This window comes from Mustela nivalis (genome assembly GCF_964662115.1).
Source record: "Mustela nivalis genome assembly, chromosome: X".
Classification (NCBI taxonomy): domain Eukaryota; kingdom Metazoa; phylum Chordata; class Mammalia; order Carnivora; family Mustelidae; genus Mustela; species Mustela nivalis.
In genome coordinates this window covers 2,997,894-3,018,114 of record NC_139040.1, presented here as the reverse complement: position 1 = coordinate 3,018,114, position 20,221 = coordinate 2,997,894, and the positions used below count along the sequence as shown (strand labels likewise).

Below are 20,221 nucleotides of genomic sequence, written 5' to 3'. Positions count from 1 at the left end.
GCCTTGCCTGTTCTCCTCTCAACTTGTTTTTGTGATCAAGGAGATACACCTCCAAAATGGTAAGTCGACATTGTCTGGATAGGAATAATTAGCAGGGAAATAGTACACACATTCTCCATCCTGTACCTCATTCTTTGAAGGTATCAACTAAGCATCAAATTTGATCTGGCCCTGTTCTCAGCCCATCCATACACTTAGATGTTGTTTTAGTATCTCTCTGCTCTTAACTCCCTACATCATCACCTCCCTCTGTGTTCTATTTCAAACTTATCACCCACTGTGTGCCATCTTTCTTTCTTGATTCCCAGAACTGGACAGACCCTGGCCTGTCTCTGGTTTGATTCTGCTTTCACTCTTTGGAAGCCGATGCTGATTTACCTATGACCCTGACCACCACGCCCTTCCCCCTCATCCTACACAGGGGTCCTGTGTAGGTGCTCCCTGCAGAGCTGGCTTCAAACATCTGCTGAAATTAGCCTTTCGCATTTCACCACTGACCATAGCTAAGACTAGTTCAAATAAACAAATAATTAGAGTTGAAAAGAGATATGTGATGTCCAACAAAAAACCAACATGCAACATTATCCAGAAGGGCCATCTAAATTGGAGCTTATTTGATCACATCAGTAAGGAAGTACAATCTGAAAACATTCAAAGGGAATCATTTTCCACTCTTTGGCCTGACACCAAACACTATCCAGTCCCCCAGTCCAACGTTGCACATTAGCCCATTTTCAAGCATTAGGTGTGAGTAAGTAGTGAATTCATGTAGGAGCAAGCAAAACTCAGGGTGCTATAAGGTGGAGCTGATTGCACTCTGTGGAATGTAAAGCCATGAGGTTTTAGGAAATCAGCCCCAAAAGAAGACCTGAACACTTTCGTTAAAGCACTGTTTTTAAGGGTCCTGTTGTTTGTGTGCACTGCACAGCTTACGGGTTTTGAGAGGCTTATTAATACTGAATGTTCTCTTCCTGTTTCTCTCTCTCTCTCTCTCTCTCTCTCATAGACTATTAGTGATTTTTTTAGCGGTGGGATCCCGAAGTGCTGAAACAACCTACCCAAGAGCTTCCAGCCTTCATCAGGTAACTGTGGGGCTGGGGAATCAGCTTTAGCAAGTTCATTAACTATTTTCAAGTAGCCGCACAAATCCTAGAAGCTAATTGCTCATTTGCCAAGCAGGGTGGGCCTTGTTCTCCAATTCTTGGTGTCAAGAAAACTGAAACTTGTTTGCATTTTCCAGCCAGAAGCGATTTCACTTAATGCTTTCAATATGGAAGCACTCTGGTTTAAGGCACTGAGCAGAATTTAAAGGAATTGTTGCATCTTCAGAATTAAACTATAAACAGAGGGCAATTTTAAGAATTTGTAAATCCTTCTTCCTGATCCTGAAGTCTTTCCCTGGGGCTGATGTTAGGCAGGGCTTGGTCATTTTCCTTCAAGGGAGGGAGAAATACTAAATTAAGTGCCCCAGGAGATTTCTTTGCCGTGATCAGCCAAGAGTTTTCTCCATAGTCAAACATTACAAATTACAAAATTACAAAATTACATTACAAAATTTTAATTCACCATAAATCAAAACAAGAAAAACTGAAATTTCATAATTGGTAGATTTCAAGATGATGCTTACTAACGTGTGGGGGTGCATGCATTTGAGGGGGTGAGTAGGAAAGAGACAACTACAGAGGGCTCAGTCTTAAAAGTAAATTTGAAACCATTCATTTCCAAGTGAGTGGCATCCTTGTTTGTACGTCACCCTTATCTCTATCTTGGTACAGGGTCCTGGTAACTGTTTTTGCACCTTCATGTGTGTTGCTGGTGAATGTAGAAATAAGGAAAGTGATTGTATTCTAAAATATTCCTTAGGCTCAACTTTTAAATGTTTCAGGGCAACTCTCCCAGTATCTGCTAGGATTTTTGAGACTTGAAGGCGTTTTTAAATGACTGATGACAGCTTTTCCAAAATTTTAAGGGGTTAATATGTGCATGAGTTTATCTGCAGATTATACTGCAGGGTTATCAAGCAATCAATCCACATTTAGTTTCTGTGTTCTTACAGCATGTGGTGTTCTCAACAGTAAAAAAGCATTGAAAGTATAGGCCTGGTCCTCATTTCTTGCAAAATTACCCTCTGGCTAGAGAAGTAAGTCGTAGAGAATGTTTATAATCATAAACAGAAAATCCAACACAAAAACATATATATGACAGAAGAAGATTGATATTAAAAGTAGTTAGAGAAGAGCAAAAATCAATGCCAAACAAAATGGATGGGATTGGTTAATTAAGGAGGCAAAACAATTTAAGAATACAAAAAGAACATAGTTATATCAAGCATCTGGAAAAATGATGCTCCCTTCAATTTCAAAATAGTTTCTTTTGACTAGAAGCTGGAAAACAAGAGGAGGCAGTTGTGGTGAAGACTGATGGATTTCATTTGATTAAAATGTAAATACCAATATCTCCAATCTAAATGCCATTGTATCTAAAGTAGCAATTCTAATGTTAACAAGCTATGTATTTCTCTGAGGAAATAGCTCTGAAATGTTCTTGCTAAAATATTTCTGATGAAATGTTCCTGAAAAAAATAATGTTGGTTTGTATATAGTAGTCAATATGTTCTTACAGAATCAAACTGAGTTGAGAATTAAAGCTAGTAGCTGAATTTGTATGATTACGAATAAAGCAGTGGAGAAGAAAGGGACTCAGCTTCATAAATACTCAGTAAATAATATGAGTGTGAATTCATGAAAAGGGTATAGTTTTTCTTTTGAGTTGATAATAGATACAGATAATGTATACGTATATATTGTCTTTAAATTTGGACTCTTACCTGGCAGGTAAACTGTGCCCCGAATATATGGTTTGTCTAAAACAGCAGGATTTAAAAGAATCATCTGTATGCTAGTCTTTTTTTTTTTTTTAGATTTTTATTTATTTATTTGACAGACAGATCACAAGTAGGCAGAGAGGAAGGCAGAAAGAGAAAGGATTGGAAGCAGGCTCCCCACTGAGCAGAGAGCCCGATGCAGGGCTCCATCCCAGGACCCTGAGACAATGACAGGCGCCGAAGGCAGAAACTTTAACCCACTGAGCCACCCAGGTGCTAGTCTTAAAAGTCAAACATTGACAGATATATTTGGTTCAGTTTCTTTTTTTTAAAACTTTATTTTTCTTTTTTAAAAAGATTTTATTTATTTATTTGACAGAGAGAGATAACAATTAGGCAGAGGCAGTCAGGGGGAGAAAGGGAAACAGGCTTCCCGCTGAGCGGGGAGCCTGACATGGGGCTCGAACCCAGGACCCTGAGATCATGACCCGGGCCAAACACAGACACTTAACCATCTGAGCCACCCAGGAGCCCCTTGGTTCAGTTTCTTTCAAAATATTTGAAACTGCATAGTTGAATTAATGCTGATTACAGAGTTTATTGACCAGAAACAGTAGTCACCGTAACAAATAAAATTGCCAAATATATGTCTTGCCTCAAACCAAGATTTTAACTCTTGTTCCTCTTATGTCAAAGTAGAAAATCCATTATGAGAAATGAAAAAAACTTTTAAATTGGTTTTACAGGCTTTCTGAAAACACCCTGAGCATAATATTGAATGAGGCAGTCTTTTTACTTTGCCTATTTATTAAAATCTTTTAACTTTACTTATTTATTTTGCAATATTCACTTTACTGTGCTTCATTCATTCCTGGAATCTTTCATCTAGTGTGTAAACTTATAATGAGTAGCTTTATGCCTAGATTTGTTTTCCTTTTGGGGATTATAATTAGGATGGAGTTGACTGTATCTAAGTCTGTGCTCGCACATGCCACCATTTTGTTGTCCAAGGATTCCGTGACTTGCTAGCAGAATGAGTCATCTGGTGGTTAGCTACAACACACAGAAATGAGATATCTCATTTCCCCCAACACTTCTTACTTGGGGCTTCAAAATCCTTACTGGAGTTATAAGGGTTTTTTTTTGTTTTTGTTTTTGTTTTTCTAACTCTGTTTCCTAACTTAATTTTTGTTTTGATCTCTTCATTTGTGCCTTCAGGATATATAGAACCATTGGGTATGCATTCATTGACTTCACAGTGGGTTTTTTTTTCTGTTTTTAACTTTTTGTGAATGTTTTCACATCTTCTCCCATTGGATTTTGTCAATCTTACAAAATCTGTTAACTGTGTCAATAAACACAGTCCTAAACTCCATCTCATCTACTCTCGATGGAACATTAATTTGTGTTCTAATTAGATTTTATTCCACATAGTATTCTTCTACATGTTTTACGAAATCACATTATAACCTTTCACTTAGATGTACTCTTCTTTTAAATTTAGAAAATTTTTTTAAATTAATGAAGATGGAAACTATTTTGAATATAAAACAAGTCCAAAAGTTGCTAAACCTACAATTAGGTAATTGTGAGGACAATTAGCTACCAGCTGTTCGTTCTAAAGTAGCAAGAGTTTGCCTGTGTCACTAATTATTTATACATAAAATTTTGCACTTTTGCATTTTGGCCATTAATTAAATCATGCAGTTAAATTATGCATGATAATTGGGCATGAAAGAACAAAATGCAAATTGAGAAAACTTAGTAAAAGTAGACCCCATGATGAATATATTTTCTAGCCACATAGGAAAATGAATTTATGAGTAGTCATCTGAAGGGCCTTCTAATGGAACTAACTTTGCAGTTTAGATGAGAGATTTGCTGAGAACTCTTTCACCCTACAGTATATACCCTGGCTTCCCCAGGAATTTCTGGAGGTCCCAGGACAGATTTGGGGTTCTCTGGATACTCATCTGTTTCTTTCTGGCTGCTGAAAACTCTCCCTTTATGCTTTGAATTAGAGCCATCTCTGGGAAATGACCTGTCACCCTCTTTCCTGATCTAGTTATAGGTGCCAAGCACTGTTCCAGGCACTAGAGCTATAGCAGTGCACAAAACAATGTCCCTGTCTTCATGGAACTGACCTTCTAGAGGGAGGAGGCAGAAAAAGTACATGAATAAATGCATGCGGTTTTAGATGATGATTGAGTACAGAGAATGGAATAGACTGAGAAATGAGGCCTACTTTAGTGTTTGTTGGGAAAGACCTCTTTGAGGAAGTGATATTTGATCAGAGAACCAAAGGAAGGGAGGTAGTGGGTCTTACAGATTTGAGGGAGGAGTTTTCTAAATGTAAAAAGCAAAGGGTAAAGCTCTCAGAATGAAAACACATTTGATTCAGTGACCAACAAGGATATCTTGTGGTCAGAGCAGAGAGGGTAGAGGGGAGTGGGATGAGTCCAGAGGGCAGTATGGAGCAGATCATGGAGGGTCTTGTAGGTTACAATAGGAACTTACTTCGGATTTTACTTTGAAATTACTGGAAGGTCAAGGGAGAGTTTTGAACTAAACAAATGAATCACCAAATTGAGAAGTTTTTATGGGACCAGACACTTGACGCCACCTAGCTACAAGGGAGGTTTGGTTCCAAAGTTCTGGTGACAGGGAAGGAACATGTTTAACATGTCTTATCCTCTGGATTAGTTATCAATTGCTTACTGTGACATTACAAATTACTCTAAAACTTAATGGCTTAACACATATTTATTACCTCATAATTTCCATGGATCAGGTGTTTAGGCATGGCTTAAATGCATTCTCTTCTATAGACTCCCTAACAAGGCTATTTCAGTCAAGGTATTGGCTGGGGCTATAGTCTCATTGGAAGGCTCAGCTGAGGAAGGATACTCTTTCAAGATCACTCACATGGTAGGTAGCAAAATTCCATGCCTTGCAGAATGTTGGAGTGAAGCCCGAGTTCTGAATGACCTATTGATTGGAGGCATCTCTTGGTTCCTTGTCCTGTGTACTCTCCATAGGGCATATCACAACATGGCAGCAAATGAGAGGCAAGAATTAGTATCTAATGAGAAAGAAAAAAATAAAGACAGAAAATAGAGAGACAAAGAGAGAGAGAGAGATTGAGAGAAAGAGTTAGCAAGATGAAATTCACAAGTCAGTCTTCTCCAGTGTAATCATGGAACTGTCATTCCTACAACTTTTGCCATATTTTGTTGGATAGAAGGAAGTTTCTAGGCCCAGCCTGTGCTCAAAAGGGAGAAGATTACACAAAATCATGAATACCAGGAGACGGGGATCACTGAAATTCTTGTCAGAAGTTGTCTACCATTTCTTCTATCTGCAGAAGGCTCTGACTTGTCTATAGCATCTGCAGTTGTGGTTCAGACCAAGGGCAAACCCAGGCCCAGCTTGTGCTTGGGAGCTAAGGACCCGAGATAAGCATGGTCTGGAGCAAGTCAAAGGAGAAGATAATGTGTTCAAAAGATCTACAATGTCCAGGAAGTTAGTAGTCAGAGAAAAGGAGGCATATACCACTGGAGCAAATGACTGAATTAATTACCTTCTTCTCCGCACATTCTCATCATAAGTCCATGCAAAGCCCTGCTTACATTTTAATTTATCTATTTCATGTATTCATGCATCCATACATTCTTTCCTTTATAAATAACAGATTTATCATAATATTTGCCCACCCATTTAAAGCACATAATTCAATGGTTTTAATATATCCACAGAGGTGCTTAACAGTCACTAAAATCTAAGTTTAGAACATTTTCATTACCCAAAAAAGAAATCCCTGACCTATTATCAGTCAAGTATTTTCTCCCCATACCCCTAGTACCTATCAGTCATTAATTTACTTTCTTTCTCTGTGGCTTGTCTATTCTAGATATTCATATAAATGAAATCATACAATATTTGTCCTTTTGTGTCTGGCTTATTTCACTTAGCATAATGCTTTCAAAATTCATATAGATATACCATATTTTGTTTATCTATTCATGAGTTGATGGGCATTTAGATTGTTTCCACCTTTATATCATGAAATTCTAGAACCTAGGTGAGGTTTGGTGGGCTGAGGTCCCGAGCCGATGACCAAGAAAGAATTCTTGAGACATCTTTGGTGCAAAATGGTGGTTTATTAAAGCACGGGGACAGGGCCGGTGGGCAGTAAGAGCTGTTGCCTCGGGTTGTGAGGGATGGCAGGTTATGTACCCTGGGGCTGGGGGAAGATGAGGGGAAGGGAGGTTTCAGTGGAGTTTTCATATGCTAAAGAGGGCCTACAAGGTGCCAGGATCCCCGCCATAAGGGGATCAATGTTGTCTTTAGACCAGCCATTAACATTAAGATAGTTGGGAGACTTTTTGGTGGGTTGTCACAATCCTGCTATCAATCGTCTTTGTTAGTGAGATTTAGGACATTTTTAAGCCAAGGGAGACTCCTGTCTAGCAGGATTGTGAGCTCTGCAAGTTAACTATTTGCTTATTGTTCATGGCAGTCAGGGCTGCTACACATAGGACTGAGGGGGAGCAGATTGGGAGGGGGGGGCATACAAGACGCCAGCTTTTGCTTTGTCTTCAGCCAGCCTCGTGCTCCCTCGTCATATCTATTATGAATAATGGTGATATGAACATGTGTACAAGTTAAAAGTTCACATATTTACATACATAGATATATACATACAAACATATATATACAAAACCAAAATTGCTGGGCCATTGTGCATACTTTATTTAACTGAGTATTGCTGGACTGTTCTCCAAATGGCTGGCCTTTACTATGTTCCCAAAGCAAGGCATGAAGATTCTTATAATACCTCAGTTCTGTCAACTCTTAGTAATCTATAGCTTTCCAATATTTTCCAGGCCAACAGATGTAGGGTGATATCACATAGATGTTTTAATTTGCATTAATTAATGAGCTGGAACATTTTATGCACTTGTTTTTTGGGTTTCCTCTTTTATAAATATTTTGTTCCTTTAACCTTTTCCCATTTTCTATTAAGCTTCCTATCTTTTTGGTGATGCATTTAAAACATTAGTTTTTGTTGGCATTAGATATTACAATTTTTTTCTCCCCTCCTACCATCTGTCTTTAATTTTATCCATGGTGTCCTTCATTAAACAGAAATCTTTAATTGGAATTTAATCAAATTTATTAATTTTCACCTCACATCTTTGGGTTCAGAAAAAAAACAAAAATTTTCTTATTTAAGGAATTTTTCCCTACTCCAATATGAAAAAATAGTTTTGCAATTTCCTTTACAATGTTATTTTCTTCCTTTCATAATTATTCTTGAAATCATTGGGAGTATACCTTCATACAGGTTGTTAGATGGGAAACTAGTTTGATTTTTTTCTCCCATAATGAAACCATTCTCCCAGCACCATCCACTAAATAACCTATCCTTTCCTGTAATCTGTGGCACCACTTTTATCATAGCTTATGATCTCATATATACCTGGGTCTCCTTCTGAACTCTCATTCAATATGTATACATATTTTGCTCAATATTTTGTTCCATAGTCTGCTTAAATTTAATAGTATTTCTAACATGACTTGAGCTTGGCTGTGTGCATTCACCTTGGTCATTTTCCTCAGTGCTAGGAAAGTAGTAACCCTCCTTAAAACCAAACCAAACTAAACCAGATCAAAACAAAACAAAACAAAACAAAACCAAGCTTGAAAAACAAATCTGAGCAGGGGCTCACCTACTGGATTTTGTACAGGGAGCACTTTTGTTGATAATTAGCTACGTTGTGAAGGACATTGACTTCAGTGTTACCTAAGTGCCAAGGGCTACTTCCAAGTTGAAGGCTCAGTTCAGTTTCCAACAGCCTTCTCACTTTTCTTCATTCTAGAGGGTTTGTGGCAATTCCTTGCCCCATGGGACAAGAAACTTGTGCCATAAACTGTTATAAATCAAGAGCTTTGATGCACTTGTAACAAATCCAGTAGGAAACAGATTTTCTCAGATAGCTTAATTAAATGATGCTTCTTGTTAATTTACCCTAGTATACTGTTAGCTGTCCACGGAGATTTCTATTATCCACCATCAGTAGTGAGAATAAGATAGGACTTACTCAAAAGACATGTGATGGGAATATATAATTACCTTCAGGTTGTATGCAAATACAGTATCAGCATTTTTTCATATTATAATTATTTCTTTGTATCCTTTAGTTAGCTTCTGACTAGTTAGTTAGTTATTATGACTAGTTATCCATTGACTTTTACAGTAATTTCATGTCACATTTAAAATAATCATAAAGCTATAAACATATTTTGCTCAAATATTTGATTTCCAGCCATGAAGCCCACACTTGCTTTGAGCTAACTGTGGCACATGACTGTCTGCAACCACGGTACAACAAGCTGTTTGGGGCCAAGCAGGTCAGTTCATTACCTTTGCATGGTTTCTCATAATTATCAGTTTCCTCTCCTTTCTTTCCTTCCTCTCACTTTTATTTCTGCCATACATACCAGTTCTCACTCCTAGACTCTCATTTTCTCACTTCTGATTTTTTTAAAAGATTTATTTATTTATTTATTTGACACAGAGAGAGATCACAAGTAGGCAGAGAGGCAGGCAGAGAGAGAGAGGGAAGCAGGCTCCCTGCTGAGCAGAGAGCCCGATGTGGGGCTCAATCCTGGGACCCTGAGATCATGACCTGAGCTGAAGGCTTAACCCACTGAGCCACCCAGGTGCCCCTCTCACTTCTGATTTTTAATTGATATATGTTATGGTCTAAAATTTACTCTTTAAGTAGAATACAATTCAGTGGTTTTTCAGTGTATTCACAAGATTGTGTGAACATCACCTTTATGTAATTCCAGAACATTTCATCACCCCCCAAAAGAAACTCTGTCCCCATTGGTAGGCACTGCCCCCATTCTCCCTCCCCTCAGTTCCTGGAACCACTAATCTGCTTTCTGTCTTTATGGATTTGCTTATTCTGGACATTTCATTATAAATGGAATCTTTTTTATTATGATTAAACACATGTAACATAAAACTTTATATCTTAAGCATTTTATTTTTATTTTTTTAAGATTTTATTTATTTATTTGAGCGAGAACATGCACACATTCACCCGCTTGGGGTAGGGAAAGAGAGAAAAGGAGCAGGGGGAAGGGCAGGAGCAGACTCCCTGTTGAGCAGGGAAACTGTAATGGGACTCAATCCTAGGACTCCAGGATCATGATCTGAGCTGAAGGCAGACCCTTAAATGACTAAGCCACCCAGGTGCCCTATCTTAACCATTTTAAAGTATACAGTTGAATAGTATTAAGTATATTCACACTGTTGTGTAACCAATCTCTAGAACTCTTTTCATCTTGCAAAACTGAAACTCTGTCCCCATAAATGACAACTTTCCATTTCCTCAGTCTTAGAACTCCTGGCAACAGGTCCACTATTCTAGTCTACATTTTGTCTCTGTGAATCTGACAACTCTAGGTATTCATATAGGTGAAATCATACAGTATATGGTTTTTTGTGACCAGCTTATTTCTCTTAGAATAATGTTTACAAGCTTCACCCATGCTGTATCATCAGTCAGTATACCACTCTTTTTTATTCTTTTGAGATACTATTTTTATTTTATTTTACTTTATTTTATTTTTATTGTATTGTGTTAGTCACCATACAGTACATCGTTAGTCTTTGATGTAGTGTTCCAGGATACATTGTTTGCATATAACACCCAGTGCTCCATGCAGCACATGCCCTTCTTAGTACCCATCACCAGGCTCACCCATCCCTCTACCCTCCTCCTATCTGAAACCCTCAGTTTGTTTTCTGGAGTCCACAGTCTCTCATGGTTTGTCTCCCTCTCTGACTTCACTCCCTTCACTTTACCTTTCCTTCTCCTAATGTCCTCCATGCTATTCCTTAAGTTCCACGTATGAGTGAAACCATATGATGATTGACTCCCTCTTCTTGACTTAGTTCACTCAGCATAATCTCCTCCAGTCCCGTCCATGTTGATGCAAAAGTTGGGTATTCATCCTTTCTGATGGCTGAGTAGTATCCCATTGTGTATATGGACCACATCTTATTTATCCATTTGTCTGTTGAAGAACATCTTGGCTCCTTCCACATTTTGGCAATTGATTCCACTCATTTTTACAGCTGAATAACACTCCACTGTACGGATAGACCCTATTTTGTTTATCTATTAATCAGCTGCTTGATATTTGGGGTATTTCCACTTTTTGGCTATTATGAATAATATTGTATGAGCATGCCTGTACAAATTTTGGTGTGAACATATATTTTCAATTTTTCTGTCATGCACCTAGTAGTGAAATTCCTGGGTCCTATGGTAACTCTATGTTTACCCTTTGATGAGATGCCAGACTGGTTTCTAATGTACTACTTTGCATTCTCACCAGCAGTATATGAGGGTTCCAATTTCTTCACACCCTCAACACTCCTTCTCATTATCTGTCATTCTGATAGCCATCCTAGTGGGTTATAGCAAGAATTCCCAATCCACTGCCCACCATCATGTCTGATCTGAGCCAGGGTAGCAGGAGAAGTCCAGTGATTGGTTGAGTGGATTGATCATTTTTTTAAACAAGAACTATTCATTTTCCATTTTTTTAACAAAAATTCATTCTGAACCCTTGCTTTTGAGCTGATTAAAAAAATGGATGACTAGACCGTTTGAATAAACAATGTATGGTGGGATAGGCAGAGCCAGCCCACTCTGAGTTTGAATCCCAGTTCTGTCTCCCTGGACAAGTTATTTCATTTTCCTGGGTCTGTTTCTCTCTTCTGTAAAATGAGGTACAATAACAAATGGATGAAGTGTATGTAAGAGAATCTACATACTTCCAGTACAGAAGAGGTATACAGTAAATCTTCCGTTTATTTGTTCTCTGATTCTTACCAACCTTTTTATTAAAATCAATATTTACTAAAATTTCCTTTGATCTCAGCCCTCAGGTATTCCTTGAGGTATGCTGGTTTTTCAAGACATATAACACAGAGGAAGTGGAAAATACTCGGGTGGCTTTTCTGGGTAGACGAGCATTTGGTTGTTTTTTTAAAAGGAGGGATATTAAAGCCCTACACACTTCAGTATGTTTGAAGCTTCAGTCTGAATGAAGCTGTGTGTACCTTAAGCTGTTATGGTTGTCATGGTAAGTGGTGTTTGCTTTCCATAGCAACTGAAGCTACAAATAATTATACAAATGCTGAAAAGAATGGCCAGAAAACAACAAAAAAATGTCTTGATCACAGTCTTTAGGTGAAGATGTTTTCTCCTATAAAAGGATTTTAAGGTTCTGTGCAGTGGGGGGCAAGGGTAGGCGGCCCAAAATGTACCATAGTGGTGTATTGATTATTTTGAATTGAAGCTACTTGGGAAGCAACCAGTGCACAGACAGTCAAGACCTCCTCTGTCCCCCTGAAGGCAGGAAACAAATCTCCTATATGAAAAATACCCTCCCTATACTAAGAAGTAAAAAGACATCCTTCTGTCTAGACATAGGGACTTTTTGTGGAGGCAAAATACATGAGGACATGATATAATGGGAGTAGCCATGCCTTCTCATCTGGGCACGACTGATCTCTAGCTCTGAATCTGAACCTGAACTCTGGACAATCCTTCCCAAAGGATTCAGTAGGCTTCAGTGCCCTCAATTAGAAAATGATGGCTTTGGGCCAAATCATCAATAAGAACCCACTTGACTATGGCAGCATCACTAAGGCAGAGCCCCTAGGAAGTTCTATACTTCCACCCCACTCCCATCCTTGTAAGATACACTCAGGGATTCACTCACAGTCTGTAGGTTGGAAGGCATATGTAATTTAAATGTTCCAAACTTACTCTTGTTAAGAGTACAGGAAGAATCCATGGGCATTTAGGCCCCCTGGGAACATATGTTAACCATTTGTCTTTCTTTTTAGTTAGTGATCTCCCAGAAAAAAAAAAAAATTTTCTGGGTTTCAATGCCAGAACATGTCTCTTCCATAGTTTGTCACAGAAAAAAAATTATATTTTTTTCTGGGTTTCAATTCCAGAACATGTCTCTTCCATAGTTTGTCACATTAAAATATTTACTAAAAGCTATAGCAAAGTTCTAACTGTTGTGCGGCAAGAAGAGACAAGCAGCTATTATGATTGAGAGGCTGTTAGAGGCGATGAGAATGGGACAGGGTTTTCCTCAACAGCTGGAAGTGCTTGTGGCACAAAGCAGACAGTACTCCCACCAGGGGAATGATGTGACATGAACTTTTTCAAACGCCATGCTGGCTGCTGGGTAGAGACCAATTTGGAGGGGACAGAGTGATAGTAGGAAGGACTCCAGTCAAGGGTGCAAGCCAGAGCTGATGGGTATATGGACTAAAAGTGTGGAACCTTGCAGAATCCACTGCTTGCTTTTTTAAAAAATTCAAGATGGAATGAAATAGCACTCCTTAAATTCCTTTCATGTATTTATCATGGGATTTTCCTATAAGTAAAACAAATAATACTTCACTGTATTAGTATTAGAGCAGGAAAAATGAGGGACTTTTAATGGAAACTCAACTCACACACTGATTCCTGTATTCCAGATGTACGAGAAATACTACCACATTCTAACAAAATGGCATCTGAATGACCTGGAGATGAACAAGGGTTTGAGTGCTCTGCTCTTATAAGCCAGGAGTGAAGCAAACAACTGGCAGTTTGTTACAGCACTTGTTTTTTTGTTTGTTTGTTTTATTTTGTTTTTGTCTTCCAGGGAATTCTTATGGAGATTTCCACGGAATTTGGGGGCTTGCCGTGGAGGTTCCTCATGGCTGGCTTTTCTTTGCAGAGGAATGCCTAGTCTTTGATGTTGGCATGTCCCTTGTGAGAAAGACCAGAGGTAAAGTGGTACATCCAAGCAAGACCAGAAGAATGTCAGGTGGAAGTCCCCCAAATCTTGAATGTTGTGTTCAGAGGAGATGGACATCTGGAAACCTTGCCTGCCTTTAGTGAGTATTTTATTGTGCTTTCTGATCGTAATTACAGCTCCAGTGACCAGGGCCTTGTTCTTGCTGGGCTCTATCCCAGGCACTTTGCATGCATCATCCCATCGAATCCTCCCTACCTTACTATTTATTATTGGGTCCATTGGTGAGAGGACACTGTGGCTTCAGAGAAGTTAATGACATTCTCTAAGACTGGCCAGGATGTATACTTAAGCCCAAACTCTTCCGGTTATTCTGCTGCTGCTAATATCTCTGCTTCTGGGGGTGGGTCATGGTTTGTTTCTGAGGAAGCTTGGTTGGTCATTACCAGGATTAACGCTTCTAATAATCCTTCTCTTTTGAATATTGTCTTTGACAACTCAGGAGTAATTGTATAATTAAAGTTAATTAATGCCGATGATATGCTCTACAAATGACAAACATTACATACCTACATGCTATCCATCCCTCTTTGCATGTCAACTGGCACTAAAGAAATTGATTTGTTTTAGGATAAGAAGAACATGAGAGTTGTGGATAATGGCACATGGCTTTCCTCCCCTCATGCAATACTGTGCTTCAGGATTTAGGGAAGGGTTATGTAAATGCATGCCTCACTAAAGAACTTTTTGCTCTATCATTTCCTGGTTATTTCGGATGTCATGCCATGCTAAAGCTTTTAAACTTATTAATTAGAGTTTGTGGTGCCTGAAGACTGTGCCACAGCTACAAATCTGAATGGTCTATTTAAAATGCACTTGGGGGGCGCCTGGGTGGCTCAGTGGATTAAGCCGCTGCCTTCGGCTCAGGTCATGATCTCAGGGTCCTGGGATCGAGTCCCACACCGGGCTCTCTGCTTGGCGAGGAGCCTGCTTCCCTTCCTCTCTCTCTCTGCCTGCCTCTCTGCCTCCTTGTGATCTCTGTCAAATAAATAAATAAAAATCTTAAAAAAAATTTTAAAAAATTAAAAAAAATAAAATAAAATAAAATGCACTTTGGGAAGAGTCATGCTGTTTTAAAATGAGTCATTCCTGAAACTGAGTTTAGGAGCTTCTTTCTAAACGCCGTAAGAGTTTAGGATTTCAACTTGTTTTTAATGGAAGTATAGTTGACATGCAATGTGATATTAGTTTTGGGAGGACTAGAATTTTAAGTTTAATTTTAGAATGAGGAAAAGAATATATCCACAGACATTCCCTCCTTGCCTCATGGTGATGCACACCCGAGCTTTATTGTGATATGATTGACAAATTTAAAAAAATACATATTTGAGGAATACAACATGCTGTTTTGATGTATTTTTACATCATAAGTAAATATATAAATATATATTTTGTGCAATGATTGAGTGATCTAGTTTTGATACCAGAAAGACTGTGCTGTAGATAGAAAGTTCTAGAGCCTTTTCTGTGGTACATGTGTGTTTGAGGGACAAGGGTTGTCACTATTATGAATAAAGTTTAATATTAATGATGTTGTTAAATTAATATTTACTTTGTTCACCCCGTACTGTATGCTGGGTGAGAATTAAAGGTGTTTTTCCATCTTTCAACTCATTGGAGGTCTTTTCAACTTGTCTTTTTAACAAAACTGGCCAGCTTGAGAAAATAACATGTCTTGTTAAATCTAGACCTCAGTGAGGATTACTCAAGTCTGGAGTGAGAGGCTGAGCGAAGTGGTGGAATTGTCTTCTCTCAGTCTTTAGAAACAGCCCTGAGAAGTCCAATCATGTAGTGCGGGGCAACCCCACAACGCTCTAGTGGATTTCTCCGTAGGAAAGGGTTGGCAAGAAGGGCAGATTGGGAAGGGGAAAGAAAGCTGTTTTGAGTTTGGGATCATCATGCTTAATAAGATGACAAGTCAAGGGGAACAGCTACAGTTGTCCTCCCCGACTTTGTCCTCTGGGGCTCCAGCACCACTGAGGCTGCCGTCCAAGAGCAGCACTGGCCTGGCAGGACTCGATCCTCAACTTGCTGCTCAACCGCGGATAAATTTTGGTTGCCCTCAGGCTGCAAGGACACTTTTAATTAGGAGGAGATCTGAGCCTCTTTAGCTCCACTGTGGAGCCCCACTTGGACCCAAAAGACCCCCCATTTCTCTGCTCCACTGCCCTCAGCAGGTGTAGCTCTGCAGTGCGGTGTGCCGGAGCGGAACCTTGGGGCTCCGAAGCCAGGAGCTCACCGGAAGGGGCGTCCCGCACCCTAGTTCCGGAGGCGGTCTCTGTAACCCCAAATAGCTTGGGTGAAGGCGGAAATGGCCCTTGCCTCATGTTCTGTACCGTGGGAGCGCCGCTGGTTTGGGGGTTCCATTATCTGAGGAATCGGAGACAGCGCTCCATTGGCCAAACAGGAGCTTCCAAGCCCTCAGACTGCCCCGATTTGCCCCTCCGCTCTCCAGGACCCGGGGCACCCGGCTCACAGAGGAAACCTCCTAGAGGCCATCCAACCAGCGCAGGCAGGTGAGATCTCCTGGGAAGTGACAAGTCTTGGTGGGCACGCTGCCTTTTGTCATGGCCAGGGGCTCAGAGACACGTCTTCTGTAGCACCCCAGCAGGGGTGGCTTGGTTGGGAGGACTGTGGGGGTGTGCCTGTGGAAGACTGGCATTTTGAGGCCTCCATAGGGATGGCATCGTAGGTCATACTGCAGGAAGAACCCTTTCACTTTTCTTTGGAAATTTCTAGAAAGTTCCCAGAGAAAACAGTTTTGCGAGGAAACTGAGCGAGTAGCAAAGCCAGAGGCTCTCCCAGGCACATTAGCACCGTTGACGAAGGATGGAAAGCTGGAGATTTACCTGTTGTTTACTAGGTTCAACAGCTGGTGCACTGTGAAACCGCAGACTTTCTAAGTTTGAAGGCCATGTTGCAAGCCTGAATTTTCAAAGGATCCACTTGAGGTTTCGTTTGGTTGTTTTTAAAAGATAAGGCATTTGCGTTAGAACCGATATCTAAACCTCATCCAGACTTAGAGCAGAGAACTTTCCGCTATTCCAGAAAATCCTTTGCTAATATAAAAGGTGAAGCCCATGCATAAATCTATAAACCTGTGGTATACATAAGTACAGCCTAGATAAATATAAACAGATGCTCCTGCAGCATGAAGTAAATAGGAACCCCCCAAAGTAAACGAATTAAACAAAAACAAATTAAGTGAACAACTCAGTTTGTGGAGAAGCTTTTATGGTTAATAGGACAACTTATGTTAAAATAGTCTAATTGTGTTTAAATTGATTTTCTGAAACTGTTCATTCTTTGAAAAATACAGCCAAATTGAGTGTGAGAGAAAAGGAACTCTGGCAATTTTAAATAATTTTTCTATCAATAAAAGAAAGAATACCATGTTCTGCACAGGATTGGGCGTGGGAGCAGCTGCAGTTTTTAACTCTCTCATGAGTTCAAGAAATAGAGGTTTTATTTAATAATCAACCAGATGAACTTGATAGAGAAATTAAATGAATTATTTTAGCAGGGGTCCCGAATTTTACTTTCTTACTAACAAGCACATACTACTTTCATTTTATAAACTGAAACTTCACATGTCGGTACTGGCATAGTTTATGCCTCTGAAACTAGCAGCAAGATCAATGCCTCGCAAACTACGGAAGCACAGTTAAAGTGCACCAAACGACTCGGAGGTTCTGAGCAAAGCAGGAACTAGTATTTCTAAGATGTCAAGGAATTTTGCTCTTTCCCAGGTGGAAGCAAAACCTAAAAGATGATACAGCACAAGGTCTGTATAGTTTCCCTGCTGCTCTTCTGCGGTGTGTTCATCAGCAGGTTACTAGTTTCTTTGACCTCACGTTTGAAGAAGAAATTTGAAAGCAAGTGTCATTTTCGTTATACTGATTAAAGGAATTTTGCATTATTTTTTTTAGCCTATTCCTTAAAAAAAAAAAAAAAAGAAGAGGATCAACTGTTCTATAGTGACTAGCCCCTCAAAGAAGTGTGTTTTTTACTTTTCTAATTTAAAATGGCAGATGAGGAGCCCCAAAGTTTAATTGCTTGATACTGGGTAAACAGAGTGAGCAAAGGGACCAGTGAATCATCCAGGAGCTCGGGCTTGGTCAGCTGAGCTTATTACATATGTAACTGGATTAAAATGAAGATAGCCCTTTATCTATGGAGCTCAGGAGCCAGAGGTGTGCTCCCCTATGACAGGGGACCTTGGATGGTGGGTGAGGCCACTGGGGGTCATTGTATGATGACCCAGGAAGGAAAACTCGAATTTTCTCATGTTGAAGGGTTATTTCACTACAAAATGATTCTTTTTTCAGTCCTTGCCTTGTAAATGTAGTTATTTGTCTCAAGAAAATACATTTTAAACAATTCTGAGAAAGGTTTTCATGTATGGTATATTTCCATAGATAAATAAAGTAGTACGGTATTAAATTTCTTCTTGTTCTTCTTAATGAAATGAACTCCCACTTGAATCATTACAATTTGAGATTAGTTTTTGAGATTATTTTATTATTTTTTTGAGATTAGTCACTTGACTGAATATTAGGGCAGGAGACTCTCAGGCTGAAATTCCATCCCAGGCAATGACAAGACCTCTTAGCATGGTCCTTATCTTACCCAAAGCTGCAGCTGTACAAGGGAGAAAATGTCGCTTCTGGAGGAATCATAAATTCCTCTTGTTTTATAAAATCAAGCAATTCTTCAGTCAAATAAATAGCCAGTTTAGTTTGATCACTCCCGGAGACATTCGCCGTGATGACATTCAGAAACGAATATGGCCAGCTGAAGTGCTTGCTCTAAGAAATAGTACAGTCCAGTTGTGTTGGAAGTACATAGCATTGTTCTGTTTATTTCTCTGTGTGTTCTAAGAAAAGGGAGCATACAGGTGTGACTACAACAAGGCATTGAAAGAGGATTTTTTCCATTAAACTCTGCGGAATCGCTGGAAAGCATTAACTTATGATTTTGAATCTTTATTTATTATTATTATTTTTTTAAAAAAGATTTTATTTATTATTTGACCGGCAGAGATCACAAGTAGGCAGAGAGAGAGAGAAAGAGAGAGGTGGAAGCAGACTCCCTGCTAAACAGACAGCCTGGTGCGGGGCTGGATCCTAGGACCCTGGGATCATGACCTGAGCCAAAGGCAGAGGCTTTAACCCATTGAGCCACCCAGGTGCCCCAACTTATGATTTTGAATGTACATGGACCGAAGTGGCCAGGTTGGAAAGATGTTTAGGCTTAGTGATGAGAAGGCCTGGGTACCTCCCTCCCCCCAAATCAGTAAGTCACTGCACAAAGAAATCTCTGCCTCTGAACATGTCTGAGCATGGCATGGCATTTGTAGGGAGAGGAGGGGGCACAAGAGGCAGGTGTAGGGTCTGTGTCCACCTCCCCTCCTACCCAGGACCATTGTGTGCAATTTTGTTTGCAGATCAATTCACAGGTACCCAGATTCTTTAGTGATTAGAACGAATTGAAAAAAAAAAATCCTCTTACTCCTCTTAAATTAACGGAAATCTGTTTAGGTTAATGTAGTAATTACGGTTGTGGGGAAAGCAGTTGGTTTGTGGTGGTAAAACAAAAAATTGTAATGAAAGTAGAGTGTAATTCTTCTTGTTTTAGCCCCAATTCAAAAGTCATTCAACACATTTACATTATGACAGGCATCCTTGGAGCTGGGGATGGGTGGAAGGCCAGTGGAGTAAGACACAGGTACTGCTTTCAGCAAGCCCCACAGGCTAGGGGGTAATTTTGTCACTAAGTGCTTGCACTAAGCTTGAATATGTGACAGCATCATTGGGATAGCAGAGAAAGGAGTGACTGACTTCCTCTGAGGAGGTAGACATTTGGGTCTTGGCACATCTCCCTCAAAGAGGAAGATTTAGATTGGGCTTTGAAGGATGAGATCCATATTCTTAGAAGGAGAAGCAGAGGGAAGGGCATAGATGAACAAAACGAAAGAGGATGGAAGAAGCGAGAGGTGACCAAGTGAGGGTACCTAGTCCTGAGGCCATCAGAGGAGGGTTGGGGAGCCACAGTCAGGTGGGTGGGTTGGTTTGAGGAATTATCTTTCATTTCTTGGACAATAGGGAGCCATGGCAGGGCTTTAACAAAGAGCATGATTCCAGATACTGTGGGGATGACCCGATTGGGCGGAGGACAGAGGCATGGACAGTAAAATAATTTAAATGAAGCAGAACAAAAGAGATAGAATTTTATTGAGTATATTGCAAGGGAGCAGTGGACAGGATAGCAAAGGAGAGACTCTGCCGGGAAGCAGTGGTGGGGGCTGTAATAAACAAGGAAAGTGAGGAGGTAAGAGAATGTATGGTATTTTCCTTTTTTGGTACCTGTGCTCAGTGACTGATAACTCACTGGTCATCTAGGGCCTATGGCTGTTTTGAGGTGGTCACCAAGTGGGCCGATTGGCATTTAGCATGGTGCTCACTGTGGGCCTTTCGATCTTACTCA

The 20,221-nt window shown here is 39.8% G+C and overlaps 1 protein-coding gene across 1 annotated transcript in view; it reads left to right on the top strand.

The window, feature by feature from the left end:
• The first annotated feature begins 11,908 nt into the window (after window positions 1-11,908).
• Window positions 11,909-20,221, top strand: part of PASD1 (PAS domain containing repressor 1) — a 93,443-nt gene continuing 85,130 nt past the window's right edge. The window contains exons 1-2 of the mRNA XM_082716252.1: window positions 11,909-11,995; window positions 13,658-13,817. The gene's annotated coding sequence lies outside the window, so the exon portion shown is untranslated. The remainder of the gene's footprint in view (window positions 11,996-13,657; window positions 13,818-20,221) is intronic.